The sequence below is a fragment of the Neopsephotus bourkii genome, unplaced genomic scaffold (genome assembly GCF_033783945.1).
Source record: "Neopsephotus bourkii isolate Nb327-2 ecotype Australia unplaced genomic scaffold, CSIRO-AGI_Nbou_v1 NB_1574, whole genome shotgun sequence".
Taxonomy (NCBI): Eukaryota; Metazoa; Chordata; class Aves; order Psittaciformes; family Psittacidae; genus Neopsephotus; species Neopsephotus bourkii.
This window is the reverse complement of record NW_026902050.1, coordinates 583113-593929: the sequence shown is the minus strand read 5'-3', so window position 1 is coordinate 593929 and position 10817 is coordinate 583113.

Genomic DNA, 10817 nt, shown 5'->3' with positions numbered 1-10817 from the left:
CATGAGCCGACACTGTGCCCTTGTGGCCAAGAAGGCCAATGGCATCCTGGGTTGTATTAGAAGGGGGGTGGTTAGTAGGTCGAGAGAGGTCCTCCTTCCCCTCTACTCTGCCCTGGTGAGACCTCATCTGGAATATTGTGTCCAGTTCTGGGCCCCTCAGTTTAAAAAGGACAGGGACCTGCTGGAGAGAGTCCAGCGCAGGGCAACTAAGATGATTAAGGGAGTGGAGCATCTCCCTTATGAGGAAAGACTGAGGGAGCTGGGTCTCTATAGTTTGGAGAAGAGGAGATTAAGGGGTGACCTTATTAGTGTATATAAATATATAAAGGGGGAGTGTCACGAGGATGGAGCCAGGCTCTTCTCAGTGGCAAACAATGAAAGGACAAGGGGTAATGGGTACAAAATGGAGCACAAGAGGTTTCACTTAAACCTGAGAAGAAACTTCTCAGTGAGGGTGACGGAACACTGGAACAGGCTGCCCAGGGAGGTTGTGGAATCTCCTTCTTTGGAGACATTCAAAACCCGCCTGGACACGTTCCTGTGTAACCTTATCTAGATGTTCCTGCTCCGGCAGGGGGATTGGACTAGATGATCTTTTGAGGTCCCTTCCAATCTCTAACATACTGTGATACTGTGATACTGTGATAAGATGCTCAAGCTAAGCCTCTTAGATTTGCCAGAATTGTGGTAAGAACCTGAAAGAAGTTCCACAACCTCATATCATAAAAGGACAAAGAGAGCATTGGAAATTTTCCATCAGTTGGGTATCTGGTTAGTTAGCTGATACTGATTACACAGCTCATCAACCTTTTTTTCATGTGAAATGGTTCGCGCTCTGTCATGAAGGTAAAAATATTGCATGAGAAATTCGATCTAAAGCTATCAAGGAGTAACTCTAGTTAACAGTATTGTATCACCTTTGTAATTTATTTCAGTTTTTCCAACGATATTGAATTGGAAAATGCTTATTCCTTAATTTTTCAAGAACTTCTGAGGACAGCTGTATTTACTTGCTCATTTCGGAAACTGATTGTGCTAAAAGCAGAACAGGTCATTTTTTGAGTTGTCTTTCTTCATTTTGAAAGGACCCATAACAGTACCCATATTTACTAAATAACGAGACTCTAGAAATCTCCACTATTTGTCCATCAGACTATAAGCAATACAATGATTTATCCTTCTATCCATAAATCCAGGCTTTGGAAAGTATTAGACGACTCAGCATGCTGCCTGTTATTCAATACCATCTCTGTTAGATGGAGCTGTTACATAAAACCTTTACAGAGTGAGATTTGCAGATGCATTTCTTTAGTTCTGTTAATGACCTTTCCATCTGTATCATCCCTGTAAGGTTTTCATCTCCAGCTGTACAGGAGATGCAGGCACTTAATGAAACCTTAGGGTGTGCAAGCACAGAAAGGTGTAATTTGTATGATATGTCTCAGTAGAAAAGCACAGTTGATTTCAATTTTCAGAAACTAAAATTATAAATGAAAAAAAAGTAATTTACTCCTCCTTTACTCTTATGCGAGATCAGGTTTTTGCTAATTGAGGAGAGAAAATAATTTTAATCACTGGAGCAGAGCAGGAGCGTTGTTTGAAAGTATTGTATGATAGTTGGTCTCCTAAAAATAATTAATCCATATTAGTGAAGTTCATAAAAAGGCCTAATGGGTATTTTGTAGGCCCAAGGGCATCCCTCATGTACCTCATCTTGGTTTTACTAATGAGAATAACTTTGACCAAAAGCTGTCAGTGGGAGCAGGGACCGAAATGTAGCTAATTTAGTGAAGGTGCAGGGGTAACTCATTGGAAATGCTAGGTGTAAAAAGAAAATAAAATCATTTTTCATGGGAATGTGTTACAAAATTGCATTACTTAAGTTTTTGACTAGTGATGTGCATTGCATTACATGAATGCTAACAATTTGGACAGGAATACTTATGAAACTGATAAATGGTAAAGGGTGACGCAGGGAGGAAGTTGTGGAAGCAGAGGGACTTGCAGATAAGGGAATTTCTCAAGTGGAGAATTCTGTTGTGTTGGATCAGGGCTCTATATGTGCTTTCAGGATATATTCATAAATACTATGGATCAGAATCTAGTAGCTCCCTGTCACGTCTCACAGGGAGACTTCCACACATTGCTGATTCTGTTCTGCAGAGTTTATGTTCTGCAGATTCATTTGACCTATCACTTGATTTTGGCTTATTTGCATTGTTTCCCTGATAATACTGTTATTAAAGTGGTATTAAAGTGGTATTAAAGCATTGCAACAAATACCAAAGGGGGATAAGAGACGAGAACAGGTATCTACAACCGTCTTCTGTTTTTCAGCGGGTGGCAATAGGTGGCAGTGTTAGCACAGGAATTATTTTCTCAGTGCTTTAAAACCTTGTGCTGAGGTTCACAGGCAATTCCTTAGTTGTCATTCTGATTTTCTCAGTGGAAGAATTTCAGATTACAATATCTCCCAGGGTATGTATTCCCTAAATGAGTGTGGAGAGTTAGATGTATCTTTCCCACCAAAGCTGCAAAATCTTAAGCTTCAAATGCAATTACGTGCCACTAGGAAAATTGAAAAATGTTTGTGAAAGTATGGTTAAACCATGATTGATTTAAAAAAGCTCAGACAAATTCTGTGTAATGTTCTTAAAGCTTTATTAAACTTGGTAAATAGTAGAATTTGGAATTGGACTACGATTTCTGGTATATTTTACTACATAACACAAAAAGTTATTCATACATCACAGCAGGGTACATCAAAGAAAACAGGCTAGTTTCACTGCTGCAGTGATGTCACATTTTCATCTGAGGTGCATTTAGGCCCCTAGACGTGCAATGGCTTCAGTGTGCATGGCTGTGATGTGGACTGCAAGCACAGCAGGGCAGTGGAAGAAAGGGCAAGGGACAGAGAAGAGAGCAAGGGACTGGAAAGCAATGGCTATGTGGACCTGGGAATCTGCTCCAGTATTGCCCCCAGACTTAGGTTATATTTTTCCTTTTTTTTCCCCGTTTGCTGTGTTTTGGGTTTTTTTCCTAGGTTTTGTTTGTTTGTTTGTTTCGGGTTTTTTTTGTTGTTGTTGGGTTTGGTTTTTTTTGTTTATTTTTCTTTAAGTTTAAACTTGCTGCCCATGCCTTGGCTGGTTTAACCTTTAACTAACCTAGTTATTGAACCAGGGCAGCTGGTAGCATGTAAGGAAGTCAGTATTTCTCCTGTGTTAATTGCCATTTACTGAGGAGTAAACAGAAACTGGTAGGAGGCTGGGCAGCATGCACAGAGGGAGCCTGCACTGGTGCTGTACCCACCAGGACCTCAGCATCTCCTGGTGTTTGTGGCTCTACTGTGCAACCAGCTTCAGTACCTGATTACAAATGCACGCCAAAAAACTCAGGGACCACTGGCCTGGCTGCTTTCTTGCCAGGAGCCTCCTATTCCTTGTATGTGCCACAGAAAGGGAGTGACACGGAGATGTTCAACACCAGGAAAATTCCTGTGCATCTATACAGCATGACTGCAAGGAGCACGGACAAGGTAAGTGGTCAAATACTGCAACGCTGCCATAGCACTGCATATGAAGCTGGGAGATGGTGCTGGCACTGTGGTAATGGCACTATAGTGACAGAGTGAGCAAGCACAGAGTCCCAGGACTGAGCAGTGAGTGGCAAATGCTGCATGAAAACTACACAAACTGGGGAGGCTGGGGCTTGTGGTGAAGGCTATAATTAAAGCTATTCATAAGAAGAAAAATATAAACAAATACTAATTTGATAATTTAAACAACCCAGTCATACTTTTTGACCCTGAAGACACTAAAGACTTTGGAGCTGCCTTGACTTCATGGTTTTGAGCAATGTTCTGTGGGTGTGTGTGCATCAGTGCAATACTGTTTTATAATTGAGATCCTGGCAGCATGTGTCTGCTCTGAAGTACAGTCCCTCTTGTGTAAGTGTACAGTTCCCCCTGTATGTTGGGATTTATTTTTTTTTTTTTGGTGCAATTTGAACAGCACAACCTCCCAAAGTATCCAAACTTGTACAATCATTGCTTTGTGCTGGTCCCCTTTCTATGTAGTTATACCCTGCTATACAACTGAGCTGTCATGTACATCACTGATGAACTCATTCCTACAGTCTTTATATTCTGCAAGTTGTTCCTTAAGTTCTTTATGATCTTTCCCAATCTCCCATCTGATATTTCAGCTCAGGCTCTGTCTCTGGGTTTTACTGTAGCTCTCTCTAGCCATGCAGTATGATACGCAGCAACACTTGCCCTGGGGAATTTGGACAAAATAAATCCTAGTACTGCAAGGGTTGTGTACATTTGCCAGAGACCTACATGTTAGCAGCTAAATCCTGTCTTCCTTCACTCCTGCAGGCAGTCCTGCTTTTTAACCGGTACAAAAGTCTTCAACTGTTATAAAACTATTTGTTATCCCACTGAGTGTGGCTGTACAATGGAACCCAGGCACACTACTTTATTGTGCCAGCAAATTTCTCATTTTCCACAGAGCAGAATTTGTGGCTCCTGGAAAACATAGGTCTTTCAGTGGACTGAGGCTGAGCTTGCAGGCACTCTGTTTATTTCTATGCTGCTTGTTGCCAGATTAGGACAGCAAAGAAATACAAGTGAATTTGTTCAACACAGACAAGGGCTCACTGTGCCCTGTCCTCTTTTTTCCACTGAACAAACTTTGGAAAGGCCATGAAAAGTAGAAAGCTAATATTAAAATGCAGTAAGAATTAAAGCCAGCCATTGAAACGAACAAGAACTTACCTGTGCATTGCAGCACACATTTTTTTCCATGGAGAAAACCAAAGAAAACCAAAGGAATAAAACCCAAACAACCCCAAACCCCCCTGACCAAATAGTTAACATCTCAGTGACAGAGCAAGACAGAGACAATAGAATCTCTGAATGAACCAACTAAATTTATGTATATTGTTTGTGCTCTATTTATGGTGTTCAACATTCTAAGCAAAGTTTAGTCAAAGGAAATATTTGTGCAAAAAATGCGTAATGAAAAATAAAGTACAAAAATGTCAGCAGTTATGTATGCTTTAAGGGAGCCACTAAAATGCAGTGCCAGAGTAAAACATCAACTAATCAACACCTGTTAAGGTGCAAATATGAAATCTTTACAGCAGTTGTTTTTTTTTCTGGGCATTTGTGCTTCAGTAATTATGTGGTGAAATGTAGCAAAAGCTTTCACTATCATATAAACTCAGTCCAAATTTGCAAACAGTAATATGCACTAGACAAGTTTTTATCTTTCAAAAAGATGTAATGAGGTGTAAGCAGCCATGAAATAAGTTTGACTTAAAAATCCTATTGAGCCAAAGCTCGGTAAAGTCAAAGGCAATTTGCTGCCTGGTCCAGAAGGCACCTATCACAGCTGCTAAATGTCTGCATCTCAGCTCAGATCTAGCCACACCAGTATTTCTATCCAGGTACAGATTACTTTTTGTTGTTGTTTCGTTTATATTTAAGATTAGAATTTGAACATTTTTTAAATACAAATATACCTGCTGACAATAGAAAAATGAAAGAGAAGGGTGCCAAAAATATTAATACTTGAAGTCTCAGCATAATCAAGCTGCAGTCTGGAGTGACTGGGTAAGAGAATATGAGTGCTTTCCTTGGAGACGTGCTTTGATGCTGCCTGATTACAGACACGTGGAAACTGTTGCAATTCCTGAAACTTCATCCCTTCCCTGGCACCATCACCTTCTGCTCCAGCTGAGCTATCTACCTGCAATTCATATTGATTCAAGTGCTTTTTCTTCAGTGGGGAGGAAGCACATGGCATATCCACCCAGGCCACAAAAACTAACGCTGTCTGCCTTTTTGGCTGCTGAGGTAAAATCTGTATTGATAAAGCACTTGAAAATGCCTTCCTACAAACTCCCACAGCAATTCCACTAATAGCTGGTTGCTGTTAACAGGCTGTCAGCATGGCATCAACAGTTTACTCTGCTGAGGACCAAAATGTTTTAATCTAAATCATCTTGGCTATAATATGAGGATACAAGGAATGCAATGAGTGTAACATTCTGGTCAAAAGAGCTAATCAAATGTCTTTTCTCATGTTAAAATATAAAAACTCCAATTTCCCCCCCCCCCAAAGAAAGAAAAAAAAAAAAAGGCAGCCAGGTAGAATTATGAAGATGCTCCTGTTAATCTAACAATTTTGTGGTTAAGGTTTTTATATTGTCATGTACGATGGAATTCTCCAAATAATGATAATTGAATTAATGATTTTATTAGATTTAGTTAGACAGTGCTCTGTTTATTAGAGATTTCAGTGCCTGTGGAGCAGTAACAAAAGTTTCTTCTAAGTCCCATCAGTTCCTTGTGAATAATGGAGCAGAAGACCAGTACAGAAGGTTACTTTGGTTTTAAAGTTTATATATGCAACTCCTGAATGAGTTTTAGTGCAAGATTAAGTATTTATTCCATAAATTTAAAATCTTTAGAATGCTGAAAAGCACTCAAAAGAATCATCCCCTTAAAAGCAGTAATCGCTTTCTCTACCACCACTGGAAAGGCAAAGGGTTCTCTATAGCTCTGCTATAGGGTGCAATCTTGGGGCAGCTGGGGAGGACCAAGGTGTTGTGCAGAGTGGCTGTAGGTCCTGTTGTCAATGACATATGCTGTCTCCCAAGAACTTGTCATGAAGCCGTCTCAGGCACAGCATATGTGCAGAAACAAAGCATATTTGCTAGTACCTGTTTTATGAATCTTTGCTTACTGCCAAGTATTTTTCAGTGGGTTATGGGGAGAGCACATCACAGAGAAGTGCTGCTTTCTTGTCATCTATGCATCATCTAAATTAGGTGTTTTTAAAATGTTTAATCACCAAAGTATCAAAGCCTTTCTCTGCCCAGTCATGCTCTCCAGTTATGGAGCCCCAAAATGATGGGAATCACAGACTGAGGTTTATGTGGAGTTAGAATTAAACGGATAAACTCAGAATAAAACCTTCTCCATAATGACAGACTGATAAATCACGTCTGTTTTTATCTACAATGTAAAGAGGAAAAAAGCAAAGGAATGACCTAATTTAGTCATTGAGAACTATGATGTGACAGAAGAGTGTTCCTAAAAATGCACATAAAACGTAAATCCATCTTTCCTGTAAGTGCCTGGGCAACAGTAACTTCTGTGACTCACTTAAGAGAAATTCCATGGGTAAAAGGTTAGGCTTTCTCTAGGATGAAAAGAAAAAAAGAGTAGATTCCATAAACGGTGATTGTAAAGCAAATCCCTGCCTAATATTCCCTGTCTGCACTATATGAAAAGCAAACACAGACAGTAAAATTTCAACTGCTGCAGTAAGTTCCCTGTCTTTGAGAGCTTAAAAGTACATGCTCCCAAAACCAGAGCTCGGCTTTCAAGGTCAGCCTGGGAATGCTGATCCTTTTCTGAAGAGGGAGGAAGTGCATCTTGTCTGAAGATCTTGGCATACCAGCTGAAAACCATGGACATTTAACCAGTAGCTTTTTCCTCAATCCAATCAGTCATTGGTCTGATGTAATCTACAGCAGAGTCATGGCCAAAACATCCTCCCTAATTGGCTGCAGGGAGAAACAGACAGAGTGGAAAAAAGTGTGTGGATGGCCTACGTGCAATTTTGTTCAAATGCACAGCATTTGTTTATGGAAGCTTACATTCAGCTGCACCATCAGCTGTCTCAATTATAATCCTAGAGCACTGGGAGAATAAAACACTGGAATTATGTTTGAGGACTAGAGAATTATTTGTAATAGTTGAGCAGAACAAATGCATATTGATACACAGCAAGCTGGGATGCTCATGAACAACAGTTGGAAGACATGAAGGATTAAATGGCCTACTCTTACTAAACAACAAGGATCTTCATCCTCTCTGACATGGATTTGGAAAAAGATACACGAGGTACCAAGAAGAGAAAAAGGCTGCAACTAATATTTTGCAGAAGCCTGGCTTTAGCGGTGCCCGAGTTTTCTTGAATGTCTGTGATTTAGAAGGGAATGGTTTTGGCCTTTACCTTGTCTTAGTTTTTCTTTGGAAATTGCGTCACAGGGCTTTCCCTAGCTTTAGTAGCTACTGAAGGTATGGTCCAATTTAAAAGATCATAATTTGTTTTGGGAGTAAGTGATTTCTATTCTTTGGACTGGAAAGCTGGGGATGCTATCACTATTATCTCCAGGGCGATAAACCTTAAAACTGGTGGCAAGATGGTAAGATGAAGAGGGTGTGGCAATAGCAATAGCTCACATCAGCTTTATATAGCGATCTGAGGATTCATGATGGCTCAGTAAATTAATAATAGTCCGAACATCATCATTCAGATTTTAAAGTGAGATAACAGAGAGGCATTAAAGCCAAGAAATGTAAGTGATGTACAATGCAATTGCTCACCACCTGCTGACTGATGCCCATCCCATCCTTGAGCAGCGATTGGTGGCTCCCAGGCAACCCCCCCCCAGTTTATATACTGGGCATGATGTGCTGTATCCTTTTGGCTAGTTTGTGAATATCCTTTGGCTAGCTTGGGTCAGGTGTCCTGTCTCTGCTTACTCCCAGCTCCCTGTGCCCCTCCTTATTGGCAGAGCATGATAGACTGAAAAGTCCTTGATAGGGTAAGTGCAACTTAGCAACAACTAAAACATTGGTGTGTTATCTCACTGTTCCCAGACTAAAGCCAAAACATGGCACTGTACCAGCTGCTAGGAAGAAAATTAACCCTATCCCAGCTGAAACCAGGACAACTGGAAACCATGGCTTTTATGTTATCTGGCAATTTGAAGTCTTTCAGATAGCACTAACCTTTAGGGGCCTCATCCAACAACTCCCTTGATCTGTGTTCAGTTTAGGTACAAACACTCCAACAGGCTAGTGTGAATATACATGCAAAGTGAGAGGACTAAATTATCTGGTCTTGGGATCTGAGTTTTGCATCTCAAGAGCAAACAGTTTGAAAAGGACCTTAAAAAAAGATAAAGGCCACATGACTGGAAATGCTGTACTCATAGCTGAATGCATTTACCGAAGGGCTGGAAAGGCATGTTGATGTTTCTGAACACTGTTCCAGGTTGGAGCAGACTGGTGGACTTAGAGATGGTTGACTCATGTCCACACAGAGCTGGCAGAACAAATGATTATACACAAAAAAGGGGATTGAGCTAAAGGTAGTCACACATCCCTGTCATAAAACACAGAGAATGAAATAAGTATGGACCTGCAGAGTATTTATACTGAGACTAGGCTAATACAGTATAATACAGCTCTGGCTACATTGCATGAGAATATTTTGGTAGAAAAAGTTAAAAAGCAGCATCTACAAAATAAGGATAAATGAAAGAGAAATATGAAAATGACTGGTTTAAACCATGACAGGTGTAAAGGGTGTTTTTAAAATAAATTTTATCAAATCTATCTGATTAGAAACAACTTAGTATCTTATCAGAAATGTTTACATAGCCTTTCCAAGCAGAGTAATATTACTGTATTTTTTTTTTCTTTTTCCTTTTTTTTTTCTTTCTGAATCAGGTGTACAAATTCCACTCTGTGAACCTGAATGCGAGAATAAATAGTATCAATATTCCCTACTACATGTGAGGAGCATTACAGCTGAGCCACAGTGAGTTCTGCAGCCCTTATTTCAGCAGAAGTCTGAGTTCTGGCAGGCAGAATGTAAGCACAATATGACAGCCACGTTAATAACACTTTCATAGAATCATAGAATGGTTAGGGTTGGAAAGGATCTTAAGGTCATCTAGTTCCAACCCCCCTGCCATGGGTGGGGATGCCTCACCATGTCACCCAGCGCTGTGTCCAGCCTGGCCTTGAGCACTGCCAGGGATGGAGCGTTTACCACTTCTTTGGGCAACCTGTTCCAGTGCCTCACCACCCTTATGATAAAGAACTTCTTCCCCCATGTCCTATTGCTACAGTCCCTGATGACAAGTCTGTCTCCAGCATCTTTGTAGGCCCCCTTCAGATATTTCCTGTAAGTAAGTATTTTGCAGAGGTGATAATTTGCTAGGTAGCTGCCTGCCAGAATCAGATATAAAAGCTATAACATTTTCCTTATTTCTTGATATATAAATAATATACAAAAGAACGTAGCTCATGTGTAAATATCACAAAGGCAAGAATATCCTTATGTTGGTACAGGAATAGAAGGGAAGGGCACTTTGTGTCTAGTCCTTTTCTTTGCTGTGACAACAGAATGGCTTTTACCTGGCCATATACTAGGAGTGTCCTGGGGATGTGTGCTCTGTGCTATCAAGTTACCCTTCTCCTTTAGGTACCCTGGAATAGAGGCTGTCTGCACAGTTTCTCTGAGGACACTTTTAGGTTGAATATTGTTATTTCTACTCTTCTATTTGCCTACAGCCTTATATGCTCTGCATATCGTCTTGATGGAGTGAAGAAAGACTGAGCAAGAGGTAAGAACAGAAGACGACAGTGTCTCAGGCTCATCACCATGTGATGCTTAGGCTATGATTGAGTTTGGTCACCTTAATTCTGCTTGGGATTTTATGAATACCCATTCTCAGTGTAATTCTGAAATTACCCTCCCAAAGCCCAGACTATAGGACCAAGATGCACTGCCAATGTCAGGTTTTGACAGCCTGACAAATAATCATAATTAGTTCATCTTCCTGAGCATTCAGACTACAGACGCACAAATTGTAGTCTTTGAGATACTATTTCAAAGATTCACAGTAGCTGTCCTTCTGGCTTCTGTTGACTGATGTGCTAAAATATAACTAAATTTCCTAAACTTTTGAAAAGAGACCTATTGAGAATCTATTGGAAGTTCTCA